We start from the raw sequence: 15,051 nt of genomic DNA, 5'->3' as shown, positions 1-15,051 counted from the left end.
CCCACAAGCGAACCAGCAGTAGCGTCTGCCAGAACCCACCCCGCGGGCCAAATTTCGCCCGCAATGTGGTTGGATCCTGCCCATGGGGCCGTCTCGGTCTACCCAATGCGAAGAGGAAAGGTCAGGCCAACGTAACTTCGGCCTGGTCTACCAAATGCAAAGAGGAAACATGCCAGCAGTTTGTGCAGTGGTGCCAAGCTGGCCACACCCACCCAGTTGGCCACACCCACCCACTTGAACATGCCACACCTTATCTATGATTGAAAAAGTTTTGATTTCATCGTGTTTTCAAAATGTTGTTAATTACAGCTAGGCAATGCTCACGGTATTTTGTAAAAGGAAATTAGAGCTCAAACTGCAAGAGATAATCAGTGTATTCAATGCCCCAAACTATAGATTTGCTGTCTTAAGTTAAAGCTTTGTCCTAAGATAGGAGTTGCAACTGTGTTGAATTACATGGTTGTATTTTTGGTCTCTCATTCTCTGGATTTCTGAGCATAAAATGGTCTGCTATTTTAGATAACCTTTATAATGGATATGAAGGAAATGTGAAGGCACTCCATTAAAAAAATCAGATAGAACTACAATTCAAGCAAATGTTGGCCAAGTTTTAAAAGTTCATAATCCTAAGATCAAAGAGTTTAATGACAGATTTGATTCCTTTGATCAGCATATGCGGTCAGTATATCTGGGTGGATAGTCAAAAGCAGAAACAAATCTTGTTTTTCACTACTCTTTAGCAACCCATCTTAAGGTTGCATTCAAGCCAAGGCCAACCCAAGATAATTTGGCTCAGGAAAGTCAAAATAAGACATACTTCCCACTAATTACCATGCAGAAGCATCGATTGCAGCTTCATAAAAAAGGCAGAAAACTGCTCTGTTTTCTTGTGAACAGGGGAAAAAAGATATATATATATATATATTAGCATAATAGGATCTTGGTATAGATGATAAGATGATGTAGTTCAATTTTGACTATTATGTTTTGGAATAATGATCGTTTTAAATGTTGAGTGTCAGGGAAGGATCTGATTTATGTTCCTTAGGCTTTATTTCCCTATCTTTCCTTAAACTCTGGTAAGATTATTACTCAAGGAAAGCAATACTGACGTGTAATTTCCTCTTCTCTGAATTCTGGATGGCATCGTCCCCACAGGACTCTACCACGTTCTTTTATTTAATAAAGTACATAGATAAACTTGCAGAGTCTCATTCCGGGACTGCCATTAAAATGCCTTTTTTAGAATTAAATACAGCTGTCGCTAGCATCCCATGAATTTGTTTTAGAACATTACTAAATATTATTTGTATATTTCTGGGAAGGTAACAGCTGGTTGGTCACTATTACCTTGCATTTATCAATCTTAAGACTGACCTAGCTAATCTTGAAAAGGGCTGTGGCATAAACCAGGGCAGTCTTGGTTAACCTCTTTGTCATAGCGTTCTGAAATCGTTTGTGTGTGTGCACGTGACAGCACATGTGTGTCCATACCCACAATGCAATGTGCCCCACCCCCTGTGCATGTGTGTGACCCCCCCTGTGCCCTGTTTAGGGTCCAGCAGGGTGTGGAGGGGCACGGAGTGGGCGCTGCCCGCTCTGCATCTCCCTTCACACCCTGTGTATGTGTGTGCCTCTCCCCCATGTGCAGCAGAGACCCAAAAATCAGTGCGGCAACGGCTGATATGACTGCAAAGAAGGCTCTCTGTGCCATGGGTTCGCTCTCACGGGACTAGGGAGACATAAAAATACCCCTGAAGAATGCAAGTTATTTCTGTACTACTGTACAAGTAATCCTCAACTTTTACATTCATTTAGTAACTGTTCAAAGTTACAGTGGCATTGGAAAAAGTGACTTATGGCCATTATTCACATTTACGACCATTGCAGCGTCCCCATATCGGTCATGTGATCAAAATTCATGTGCTTGGCAACTTTCATGTATTTATGATATGGTTGCCATTCTCCCAGGGTCATGTGTCCACCTTTTACAACCTTCTGATAAACAAGGCTGTTCACATCGCAATAGTGTCGGAAGCGTCGAGGTGCTTCAGGGTTGAAAGAATTAGCCTGTGACATCATGGATGCCTGGGATATGCCCAGTCGGAGACTCCTTTCATATCCCTGGCATGGGGAAACCAGATTGATTCAACAACCATCTTACTAGTGAATAGCAAAGCATAGCGCAGCACAGCACAGAAGCGAAGTGAAGAGAATAACAGAGTTGGAAGGGTCCTTGGAGGTCTTCTAGTCCAACCCCCTGCTTAGGTAGGAAACCCTACATCACTTCAGGCAAATGGCTATCCAACATCTTCTTAAAGACTTCCACTGTTCGAGCATTTACAATTTCTGGAGGCAAGCTGTTCCATTGATTTATTGTTCTAACTGTCAGGAAATTTCTCCTCAGTTCTAAGTTGCTTCTCTCCTTGATTAGTTTCTACCCATTGCTTCTTGTCCTGCCCTCAGCTGCTTTGGCGAATAGTTTGACTCCCTCTTCTTTGTGGCCGCCTCTGAGATATTGGAACACAGCTATCATGGTCCCTGGTCCGTTTCTTCATTAAACTAGACATACCCAGTTCCTGCAACCGTTCTTCCAATGTTTTAGCCTCCAGTCCCCTGACTCACTTAACAATTGTGGCAAGAAAGATCATAAAATCGATCAAAGCTCACTAAACAATTGTTTACTTATCAATGGAAATATTGGACTCAACTGTGGTCATAAGTTGAGGACTACCTGTATAGCCAGAGAAAGTACACCAGTATGTTGTGATCAATAGTCAAACTCAACTCAAGACATTCTTTGTTTTGTCCAATAATGTTATGGAAGGTCTGAAATCTCATTGGATTCACGTGCAACAATATTGAATATGTTAACAATATTCATTGAAATGACAATGTGAATCACTATTTTTATTATATTTCTATTAATTTGTAATAGGCTTTTAACAGTGGATGTTACAATGCCATTTGTGCAATAAACTGTTAGTCTGACTAATTAAGGGAATCTAATCATGGAGGCTTGCCAGGATGAGCCTTGTTGAAGTGGCAGAAATCTCATTCTCCTTTCTTCAGCCATTCTTATATTCAATCTGATAGGAACCAAGTGGTGTCTGGTTTTTTTTAAAGGAAATAATTCTGATGAAATTATCATGCAGTGCCTGAAAACCTTAAGTAAATAACACTATCATAATTCTGATATGGCTGTGATGGCAAACCTATGGCACGTGTGCGGGCACAGGAGCCCTCAGCTCTGGTGCACGCGGGAGAGGCCGTTTTCACCTCCCCAGGTTTCAGGAAAGCCTCTGGAGCCTAGAGAGGATGGAAAAGAGGCCCAACAGTCCAACCGGAAGTTCATTTCCAAACCTCCGGTTGGGCTGTTTTTCACCCTCCCCAGGCTTCAGAAAAGCCTCCTGAGCCTAGAGAGGACGAAAAACAGGCCCAACAGTCCAACCGGAAGTTCATTTCCGAACTTCCAGTTGGCCTGTTTTTCACCCTCCCCAGGCTTCAGAAAAGCCTCCTGAGCCTAGAGAGGATGAAAAATAGGCCCAACAGTCCAACCGGAAGTTCATTTCCAAACTTCCGGTTGGACTGTATTTCAGCCTCCCCAGACTCTAGGAAAGCCTCCGGAGCCTGGGAGGGTGGTGTCACTCACGCATGCACAGGTGCGGGGTCGTGTGCAAGTGGGTGGGAGTGTATGCGCACACAATAATGTGCGCGCACACAATTTTGGTGCACCTTTAGGAAAAGGTTAGCCATTGTGTATTGTGTATTTCACATTACAATAATTAAAATAGTCAGTCTTAATCCTGAAATACGTTAGGTTGTGGGGTAAATGTCTATGTTATTATAGCTTTTATTGTACAGTTGTTACTGTCTGCAGCCTTTCTAACTTGCCTCTGCCCTTTCAGTTAAATCCCAAGGAAAGATAAGATCATGGACCTTTTCCAGATCAGGAAGCATAATCTGCCGTGGAGAAGGATGCAAAACGATCAAGAGATCTGTACAGGTAGTCCTCAACCTTGGATCACAATTGAGCCGAACATTTCCGTTGCTAAACAAGGCAGTTGCTAAGTGAGTCATGTTTCATTTTACAACCTTTTTTGCCATGGTTCTTAAGCGAATCACTGCAGTTGTTAAGTGAATCATGTGATCATGAAGCTGCCTCCATTGAGTTTTCTTATGAGAAGCTGGTTGGAAAGGTTGCAAATGGTGATCACATAATCCCTGCCACTGGGTCATCGTCATAAGTACCAAACACCTGCATTTTGATCACATCAATAGTAATTGCAGCACCACTGCAATAGTAATAGGTCACTTTTTCCAATGCCGTTGTAATTTCAATCAGTCACAAAACAGATGGTTTATAATATCACTTTATAAAGCCTTGATAAGGCCACACTTGGAATACTGCATTCAGTTTTGGTCGCCACGATGTAAAAAAGATGTGGAGATTCTAGAAATAGTGCAGAGAAGAGCAACAAAAGTGATTAGGGGACTGGAGACTAAAACATATGAAGAACAGTTGCAGGAACTGGGTATGTCTAGTTTAATGCAAAGAAGGACTAGGGGAGACGTGATAGCAGTGTTCCAATATCTCGGGGGTTGCCACAAAGAAGAGGGAGTCAAACTATTCTCCAGGGCACCTCAGGGCAGGACAAGAAGCAATGGGTGGAAACTAATCAAGGAGAGAAACAACTTAGAACTGAGGAGAAATTTCCTGACAGTTAGAACAATTAATCAGTGGAACAGCTTGTCTCCAGAAGTTGTGAATGCCCCAACACTGGAAGTCTTTAAGAAGATGTTGGATAGCCACTTGTCTGAAACAGTATAGGGTTTCCTGCCTAAGCAGGGGGTTGGACTAGAAGACCTCCAAGGTCCCTTCCAACTCTGTTATTCTATTCTAAATGGTTGTAAGTCAAGAACTATCTGTGGTGGAAAAGACATTTCTAGTATCGTCCATCACTTCACAAAATTACATTCAAAAATAACACCCCAGAAAATCCTAAAGCAGGAGTGCAAAGACTCTGGACCATGGTCCATTAGTGCCATGAGCTATTTGCAACTGGACTGCGGGAACAGTGGGTGAGTGTGTGCATATGTGTGCACCTCCCCATTTGCACAAGCAGCGGGCGAATGTGCGCACATGCATTCCATTTGGAGACGCATGCCAGCCGGTCGCATGGAACCATCCGCTCTTTACTCCCTCCCCCCCCCTCCGCTGGTCCACAAAGCCGGAAAGGTTTAGGTCAGGATGTCCTAAAACATCCTGAAAATCTGGTAGTAAAGCCAAAGTCCCTTTTTTTGTTTTTGGCATGAGAATAAATCTGTCAGAAAATTGGAAAACAGGTATCATCACAGCCAACTCTCTTGAGTTATGGCAAGAAAAAAAGATATTGTCTCCCCATATATTTTATACCAATTTCTGAGACCACTCAGCCATTATTGTAGAGGTATAAATCTGTCTTCATTGCTCTTGGTATGGAAAGTCATTGGGAGAATCTTGATGAAACTCTTTCGAAATGGTTTACAAAAGAATCTGGTGGTGTAAGGCATGAAGCTAGAAACCAGGATCTTGTGAGTTCTAGTGCCGCTTTAGGCATTAAAGTTGGACAGGTGAACCTGAGCCAATCACCTCCTCTCAGCCCAACTCATCTCACCAGGTTCCTGTGGGTAAATGAGGAACAGACAGGAGTATAAGATATGCTCACAGCCCCGAGGTATTTATAAAAATAATAAAGGTGGAATAAAAACAAATCTTAAAAAGAAAAGCCTGGGAAAAGTGAAGGTTTAGCCTGGGAAAAGTGAAGGTTTGAGGATGAGACTCAGACCAGCTCCTCCCTGTCTCTCTGGGTTATAAGAGGGGAAGAAAAATCGAGGCTTGCAAGATTGTTTACCATAGGCTAATACAACGATGGCTAACCTTTTCCCCCTTGGATGCCGAAGGTGCGCAGGTGCAGGCCAACACCCATAATACAATGACTCCCCATAGGCCTGACCCCTGTGCATATGCACATGCATGCCTGATCCCTGCACTCATGCGCATGTGTGCCTGACCCCCCCCCCCGTGCTCCCTGCACACAAACACACCCGCACATATGCATGTGTCTCCCGCAGGCACAGCAGAGACCTAAAAGTCGCTGGCCAGCGGGAGGCACACACGCATGCGCCTTGGATCTCAGCTGGGTGATGGCTTGTGTACCCGCAGAGAGGACCTCGCATGTCATCTGTGGCACGCTTGTCATAGGTTTGCCATCAGAGGTATAGTAATTCAATAAAGTTGATTCTAGTCTTATTGTGGAGGCTGTTTTCTGATTTGGACAACCATGAGGGGCATGAGGATAGTTGGATGACAGTGGACGATGCTAGTGGGGAAATGTAAACTTCATTTGCATGATGATATATTATTATAATTATTAATCCATATGTTTGGTATTGTTTTTTTTTACCCACAATCTGCTAGTATTATGGATTGGAACTGTGCTAAGATAGTTTTGCATGGTAAGCTACCATTATACTTAGTTGGGTTGCAATTCTAAACCAACATTGTCTCCCCTTCCCAGCTCTGTGCTACTACTCCCACTTGCCCCAAAGCACCTCCCAAATGTTTGACTGTAAATCTTGAGACTGAACCTGTAATCTGCAAAGCATTTGTCAACCACAAAGCAACGAGGTTCAAAGCTCTTTTATTTTCTGATGAGATCATCCGTGTTTTGCTTATGGGGTGGTCTGTTCTGTGTTGCCTAGAGTGGATGGAAATTGCATGTGTTAGCCTCTTAACCCCTTGATTTGCATACCGTTGTCCTGTGGCATGCAGCCATTGCCAGAAGTGTACGTGGGACGAGGAAGCAATAATACGGTATTCCTAGAAGAACTGTATTTTTTTTCCTCCTTCTGATGAACTACAATGATGTATTGTTCTGTAGATTAATAATCAGGCCCTGCTCTTCTGATTGCAGAGGGAGGGGAAACAAACAAGAGCTTTTTTGTTCTCTAACGGGGAAAAAAACATCTAATCTCTGCAAAGAGCTTAGTTAAGATGAGTTCACAGTAGAAACCATGTTCCTGGATGGTTAAAATAGCCACCTGCATATAAATCGCTCAGAGTATTATTTTTTCCCCAGGTTGACTATTTCTGAAGTTGAGCAGCTCAGTATGAAATGTTGCCCAAGGGTTAACAGTACTGACACCCTATCCAGAATGTCTGCCTCTATCTGTTTGATGGAGGGGAATATTGTGACACAGCATGCAGTGCTGGCTGAGATGTACAAACCCTTCTTCCCTGCCTCATTATTCTGTACGAGAACCTCTGGATCATCTTCAGTGAGTCTTGGCATAATTGCGCATTTTGATTTTTTTTTTTTTCAGAAGCCGTCTAGCTAAAATATTTGTGTCAGGTTATGAAATAGGACACGGTGTCAGGACTCGGTGGCTCAGTGGCTAAGACACTGAGTTCATCGATCAGAAAGGTCAGCAGTCTGACAGTTTGAATCCCCAGCACAGCTCCCATTACTTGTCCCAGTTTCTGCCAACCTAGCAGTTCGAAAGCAGGTAAAAGTGCAAGTAGAAAAAGTAGGAACCACCTTTGGTGGGAAGGTAACAGCGTTCCGTGCACCTTCGACGTTTCATCATGCTGGCCACATGACCACGGAGACGTCTTCAGTCAGCGCTGGCTCTTTGCCTTTGAAACAGAGATGAGCATCGCCCCCTAGAGTCGAGAACGACTAGCACATATGTGCGAGGGGAACCTTTACCTTTACAAAACTTTATCAATTCCCTCTCAAGCAGTGGTTCATCAGTTCTTGCAGTCTTAACTGGGATCACATTACAAAGAGGGAAACAGTCTGCACCAAACAGGAATTGATTTAGAAGATTTTGAATATCCCATTGAAATCTAATATTTTATCTAGATTGAGTTGTGTAAAGGTTCCTCACTAAAAATATATATCATAAATCAGTTTGCAACCATCAATCTATGACAGCTACTCTCTTGTTTATAATCTAAAAGGTTGTGTGTCCAATCTTGGAAACTTTAGGTTTTGTGGACTTCAGCTTCCAGAATTCCCTAGCCAGCATGACATATTTTAAAAAAGGAAGTAGGTAAGTTGGAAGAAAAGCATAAGTTTTTAAAGTTGGTTGATTTATTATATGTCTGCAAGTAAGTGTTGCCTTTTAGAGATCGTGTACATCTCTGTCCCCAACCTGCAGCTTCAGGTCTGCCAATAATGTATTCATTGATAAAGGAGAATATTTGTAGCTCAGGAATGAAATGAGGGTTGATTGGTGCTCCCTAAGCTTGCTTGTTTTCTTGCAGATGTTTCATTGATCCATACTAGGTAACCTCATCAGTGCTAGTGCATCTTTATGTAATGGGGTTCAACCTGGTTTCCTCTTCGTTGCTACCTTTCTCAGCACTTCTCAAAACAGCTAAGTCTTTGCATAATGTATACAAATAAGATTTGGCTATGGTCATTTGTGCCTCAAGTGAGCATATGGATTGATTTGTTCAGCAATTCAGTTGGGGGCGAGTTTGTTTTGGCTGTCCATAATATTCTTGGTGGCTCAGTGGCTAAGACGCTGAGCTTGTCGATCAGAAAGATTGGCAGTTCAGCGGTTCGAATCCCTAGCACCGCCTAACGGAGTGAGCTCTTATTACTTGTCCCAGCTTCTGCCAACCTAGCAGTTCAAAAGCATGTAAAAATTAAAGTAGAAAAATAGGGACTGCCTTTGGTGGGAAGGTAACAGTGTTCCATGTGCCTTGGCATTTAGTCATGGTGGCCAATTCACCACTGAGACGTCTTCGGACAATGCTGGCTCTTCACCTTTGAAATGGAGATGAGCACCGCTCTCTAGAGTCGGGAATGACTAGCACATATGTGTGAGGGGAACCTTTACCTTAATATTCTCAGGACTCTTACTCTTAACATGTTTCTTGAAAGTACTTTATTTTTTTATAGCAAAAGAAAAAAAATATTGTCTTTAAAAATTCTGATCTTTAGAGATATAGACATGGTGTGGCATCTGAATATCTTTTCCAAGATCTTCCTGGCTCCTACCAAGTATAAGCATGGGCTGTATTTCTTCTCTCTCAGTTCAAGATTGATTTATCAGGATTGATAATTTACCCTAAAAGGCAGAAGCTATGCATAACTTCAGTATCTTCATGTCAATTCCAAGGGTGGCTGTGGCATCTTTTGTCATTAGTTTAGTGGTTCTCTCTATCTCTCTTTTTATTGTGATCCTTGACGTTCCTCACTAGAGTTTCCAGTCATTCGCATTTTCAGTTATCAGAGTAGAGTCATCATCATAACACAGACTGTGGATGTTTCCTCCTACAGTTTTAAAGCCGCATTCCTATTCTTACAATCCAGATTTCCTTAAAAAATATTCGGCACAGTGGCTGAACAAGTAAGGAGAGTCTATACAGCTCTATAGAGCAGGCAGCCTAGTAAATAGCCAACACCTGTGGTTATTGCTGTCCTGCCTCTTTAAGCCTTCTCTCCAGCCGGTGCAGGAACCTATAAAAGCTATGCTGGGTGTGGTCATCTTTGAGGGCGAGAAGGAGTGATACGGAGAAGAGAAGGAGGGAGAAGAGAAGGAGGTATGTTTCCACGTGGAAGTGGCGCGGCTAGAAATATAACTTTGGAGGGGTTTGCTCTCCAACCTGAACTACAGATATTTTCTGTTATTTCAGAGATACACTATATTGCCAGAAGTATTTGCTCACCCATCCAAATAATCATATTCAGTTGTGAGCTAATACTTTTGGCAATACAGTGTACTTTTCTCTATCCCAAAGATGCTTTTCAAAACTTAACTGAAACTTTCTTGGTGTTTTATTTTTTTTAACTTGAAAACCAAGGAAGTCCAATTTCTTTTGAAAAGCACCAATTTTGTCCCCATAGACATAGTTTTCTCCAGTAATTCTAAGAGCAGTAGGACTTACAAGGAGTAGTAGTTGGAGCAGCAGTGGGGAAGTGTAGTGTAGTGATGGGTAATGAGTAATAACTATGAATCCTTGCTTGTGTCGCATATGGACCTGTGGTTTGTCGGCTCTTTTGGGTTGGGAGCCCATTAAATTGGGTTTAATTGAAAGAACATGTGACAACAGCCTTGTAGTGCTGTTTTGCCATTATGGAGCCGATATGTTTTATCCCATTCTGTCTGGACTGAGATTTCTGCCCTGTGTAAAGACTTTATGTAAGAAAAATGAGATTTTATGGGTTTCCCATTTTTCTAAAAACATTCCACAACTTGACATGGTTGATTCAAACAAACGTTTTTCTACTACTGCTATTCCAGTTACTACTCCTTGTGAGTCCTACTCCTCGTGGCTGTTGCTAAAAAAAAAATGCCAAGAAATTCTCAGTCATATCAATCTGAAAGGTGCTTTTCAAAAGGCAACTTGGACTTTCTTGGTTTTTTTTCAAGTTTTTCAAGGGAAAAAAGCCCCAGGAAAATGAAGTTACTGTTTGAAAAAAGAACCCTTGGGATAGAAAATTACCTCTTTCTAGCTGCTTTGGGCTTCTTTGCTTGAATTCTTTGGCTATCTCGGTTTTCTTTTGTTCCTCAGCTTTTTGCAAAACTATTTTAACATCCAGCATCTCCCTTTCTATGTATAGCTCTAATTTGCATTGTATAATCCTAAACATTAAATTGCTAGCAATTTAAAGATATTGTGTGATATAATTTGTACACTTTTTAAATCTTTAGTATTGATATACTAACTTCTTTCAATCTAGTGATCATTTCATCAGTCTCTAAATTTGCTGGAATTGTTTGGTTACAATTTTTAATTTTTTCTGCAGCTAACTGCTTCATTTGTGACAATAATTCTGTTTGCCTTTTGGCTGTATTGTTTAAATTATTAAAAGCAATTTAAAGATATTGTGTGATATAATTTGTACACTTTTTAAATCTTTAGTATTGATATGTATACTAACTTCTTTCAATCTAGTGATCATTACATCAGTCTCTAAATTTGCGGGAATTGTTTGGTTACAATGTTTAATTTTTTCTGGAGGTAACTGCTTCATTTGTGACAATATTTCTGTTTGCCTTTTGGCTGTGTTGTTTAAATTATTAAAAGGGACTAATTGTTTTAGATACAATAACTCCAATTTAAATTTGGTTAATGGAGTGTAGTTCTAACCTCCCCTTCTAGTATTAGAGGCTCTTGTAAGTAGGAAGTATCTTCTACGGTATTTTGAGAGCTCTGTTATTCAGGCAGAATTAAAATACGTCTTTCATCTTTGATGTTTGAATTAGTTGCTCTCAGTCCACGGGTGTCTTTAAGCATGTGGATTCAAATATGGAACTTGGCATTTTTGTTACAGCTATTCTGGTTTTCCTGCATCTTTTTCCACCTTCCGTGCCTTTACAGATGCTGCTGTATCCTTGCTTTTTACCTCTTCTACAGCTTTCTGAAATTCTTAAGTTCCTACTTGAAATCTTTCTTTCTTAGTTTTGGCTTTTTTCCTTTTCTTGGCAATTTCCAATATTTCTTGGGGTGTCTGGTTAGCTTATGTTTGTTTCTTGGCCAGTCTCTTTTCACACTCATCCTTAATGCCTTCAATTGGTTTCATGGTTCCTATGGTTCTCTATTAGCTCAAAACAGGATAGAATAGAATAACGGAGTTGGAAGGGACCTTGGAGGTCTTCTAGTCCAACCCACTGCTTAGGCAGGAAACCCTACACCACTTCAGACAAATGGATATCCAACATGTTCTTTAAAACTTCCAGTGTTGGAACATTCTGGAGAGGCAAGTTGTTCCACAGTTCCTAATATATTTTTTTGTTGGAAATGGTTGTTAAATGTTCAAGATGATATCGTGGAATATCTGCTTTGGTTCTTCTGGTTTATCTTGACTTAGAAGTAGTGCATCGACAAATTGTAATCTGAAGTCAGTCCCTAGACATGCTTTGCTGTTAAAAGAAAATAGATGGATTCAGTTTTATCACTAACGTAGCCAGTGGGATTTCTGTATCCCCCCCACGTGGCAATGTCCATGTATAGCTCCTGGTGGACGTGCAATGTCCATGCAAACTGTGGTTTATTGTTAGCTATGTCTGTACTGGTAGTTCCTTATCATACTGTGGTTTTTTTCCCCCTGCGGTCCTTAGCGCTCTCTGACCTTGGTAGTTTTCTTGCAGGTGTTTCATCATTCAAACTAGGAATTATCTTCACTGCTAGTAGGGAGTAGACCTTGCTCTTATTTTTATCTACTAATAGATTGCGCTCTCACGCTGTTGGAAAGCACGGGACTTGGCGCTCCTTTTTTTTGAGTTGTGGCTTATTGTTCGTTTGTTTGGCTGCTCAGTGACTATTTTTGCTCCGAGCTTGGTTGCTTTCAGAGGTTTCATCCCCAAATTAGGTCACATCATCAGCGCTAGCAGGGAGAGGACTTTATTCTTTATCTACTAATGGTGAAATGTTTTGGCACCAAGCGCTCAAACTGGAACGCATGTGTTGGCACCGGAATTCCAGAAACCTGAAGACCAGCTCGCCAGGTCGCATGCACGTGCCGGCTAGCTGGTGTTCAGGTTTTTGGCACACATATACACACCGAGAAGCTGGTCTTCAGGTTTACGGCACCCCAGCATGTGCAAAGACCAGCTGCCCAGTGCATTTGCATGCACTGGAAACCAGAAGAGCAGCTTGCAACAGCCCCCCCCTTGTGACCACAAAGAAAGCTTTGCGTGCTATATCTGGCATGCCTGCATAGGTTTGCCATCATCAGGCTATGGTTTACTATTAGCTTGTTTGTGTGCGTTGGCAGTCCTTGGTGCACTCTGAGCTTGGTTGCTTTCTTGCAGACGTTTCATTACCCAACTAGATGACATCATCAGTGCCAGTAGAGTGGCACTATATCTAGTAGCTTGCTAATTCAGTGTTGGTATCAGTGCCCTCTTAGTGTCGGTATAAGTGGTCTTGCTGGCTCTGTGCTTAGGCTGTGGTTTAATGTTAGCTTGTTTGTCTGCATTTTGCTTGCAAAAAGACCTTGTGAGGTTTTTTTTGCTTTCTGAGCCTCGTGGCTTTCTTGCAGGCATTTCATAACCAAACTAGCTAACTTCATCACAACTATTAGGGATTAAGGTTTGCTCTTATTCTTTAGTGGCTTGCTCTATTGGTTTTCATAGCAGTGGTCTTATGGTTCCTTAATTAGACTGGTTTATTGTTATTGAATGCATTACAGTGGTGGGTTCTGGATCCTGTTCCAACCTGTACGGTTGGAACGGGCCCAGCAGCATCCACATGGACGCGTGCAGTGTGCACATGTGTCTTACCACTTCCGCGATGCTTCAGCTGCTCAGCGGAGCATTGCACATGCGCAGAAGTGTGGAGGCCTTAAAAGACATATAAGGAGCTTGGGGGTGGGTGGGCCATCCGGAGCATTGTACCGGAACGGTATCCGGTGCTCTGGGCAGGCTCCGGTACGCCTGTACCGGGGCGTACAACCTGCAACCCACCATTGATGCATTAGTAATTCTTTGATTGGGATATAGTTTGCTGTGGATGCATTCTGAACTTGCTTGCATTAACAAGCTGGGTGACAGTAGGGTTTGGTCTTTGATCTTACATTTATATACCAGTGGCTTGCAAGTGTTTTGGTGAGAGTAGTCCTGATGGTTCCTTGATTAGGCTGTGGCAGTGATGACCGAACCTTTTCAGCACCAAGGGCCCAAACTGGAATGCATGAGTGCATATTGGAGCACCGGAAACCTGAGGACAAGCTGGCTGGGATATATATGCGTGCCGGCTAGCTGGTCTTCGGATTTCCAGCGTGCACATGTGCAGCGGTCAGCTGGTCTTTGGGTTTCTGGTCCGTGCGAAGACCAGCTGGCCAGTATGCATGCATGCACCAGAAACCGGAAGAGCAGCTGGCAACAGTGCATGTGCCCACTTCTAGCATGTGTGCCATAGATTTTCCATCATGGCACTATTGCTAGCTTGTTTGTCTCTGTTGGCAGTTCTTGGTGCTCTCTGAGCTTGGTTGCTTTCTTGCAGACATTTCATTACCCAACTAGATAACATCATCAGTGCCAGTAGGGGAAGGGGTTTGCTCTCATTTTCTAGTGGCTTGCTGTATCTGTGTTGATAGCCGTGATCTTGGTGGTCCCTTGATTAGGCTTTGAGGTTTGTTAGCTTCTTTGTCTGCATTGGTAGTTCCTTGATTGGGATATTGCTTATTGTGGATTCCTAGGTACAATCTGAACTTGTTGGAAGACGTTTCACTACCAAACTAGGTGACATCATCAGTGCTAGCAGAAATGAGGTTCTTTGCTCTTTAGTTTACATACTACTGGTTTGCCCTCTCAGTGTTGGCAGAAGTGATCTTGGTGCCTCCTTGATTGGGCTGTGATTTACTGTTAGCTTCTTTGGCAGTTCAGAGGCCTTTTGTGTTCTCTTAATTTGGTTGCTATTTTGCAGATATTTCCTAACTAAACTAGCCAACATCATCTGGATTAATAATTATTGGGGCTTGCTTTTAAATTCTGCTGCCTTGCTCTGTTGCTTACAATGGTTCTGATGATTCCTTGCTTAAGTTGTGGTTTACTGTTAGCTTGTTTATCTGCATTAATAGTTCTTTGATTGGTATATTGTTTAGCTGACATCACTTGCTAGTAGGGATTGGGGTTTGCTATTACCCTTGTGGCTTGTGCTGCCAAGGTTTTGGTGAGGAGTGGTCCTAGTGGTACATTGATTAGGCTGTGGTTTACTGTGGGTTTACAGTTAGCTTGTTTCTTTGCATTGGTAGTTCCTTGATTGGGATATAGTTCTCTGTGGAGTCCTTGGTGCCCTCTGAGCTTCATTGCTTTCTTGTAGACATTTCATAATCAAAGTAGCTAACATCATCAAAGCTATTGGGGATTAGGATTTGCTCTTATTCTTTAGTGGCTTGCTCTATCAGTGTGGGTAGCATTGATCTTATGGTTCCTTTATTATTAGACTGGATTATTGTTAGGTTGTTTGTCTGCCTTAGTAGTTCTTTGATTGGGATACAGTTTCCTGTGGATTTCTCGGTGCGCTCTGAACTTGGGTGCTTTCTTGCA

At 42.2% G+C, this 15,051-nt stretch overlaps 1 protein-coding gene across 1 annotated transcript in view; it reads left to right on the top strand.

The window, feature by feature from the left end:
• The first annotated feature begins 3,914 nt into the window (after window positions 1-3,914).
• The window catches only part of JCAD (junctional cadherin 5 associated), a 36,798-nt gene continuing 25,661 nt past the window's right edge, over window positions 3,915-15,051 (top strand). The window contains exon 1 of the mRNA XM_014051738.2: window positions 3,915-4,006. The gene's annotated coding sequence lies outside the window, so the exon portion shown is untranslated. The remainder of the gene's footprint in view (window positions 4,007-15,051) is intronic.

The sequence above is a fragment of the Thamnophis sirtalis genome, unplaced genomic scaffold, assembly GCF_051295495.1.
Source record: "Thamnophis sirtalis isolate CommonGarterSnake01/CBP01778 unplaced genomic scaffold, rThaSir2_p1.2 scaffold_4, whole genome shotgun sequence".
NCBI lineage: Eukaryota > Metazoa > Chordata > Lepidosauria > Squamata > Natricidae > Thamnophis > Thamnophis sirtalis.
Note: the sequence above shows the minus strand (reverse complement) of the source record. Positions and strands in the feature narration are given on the sequence as shown.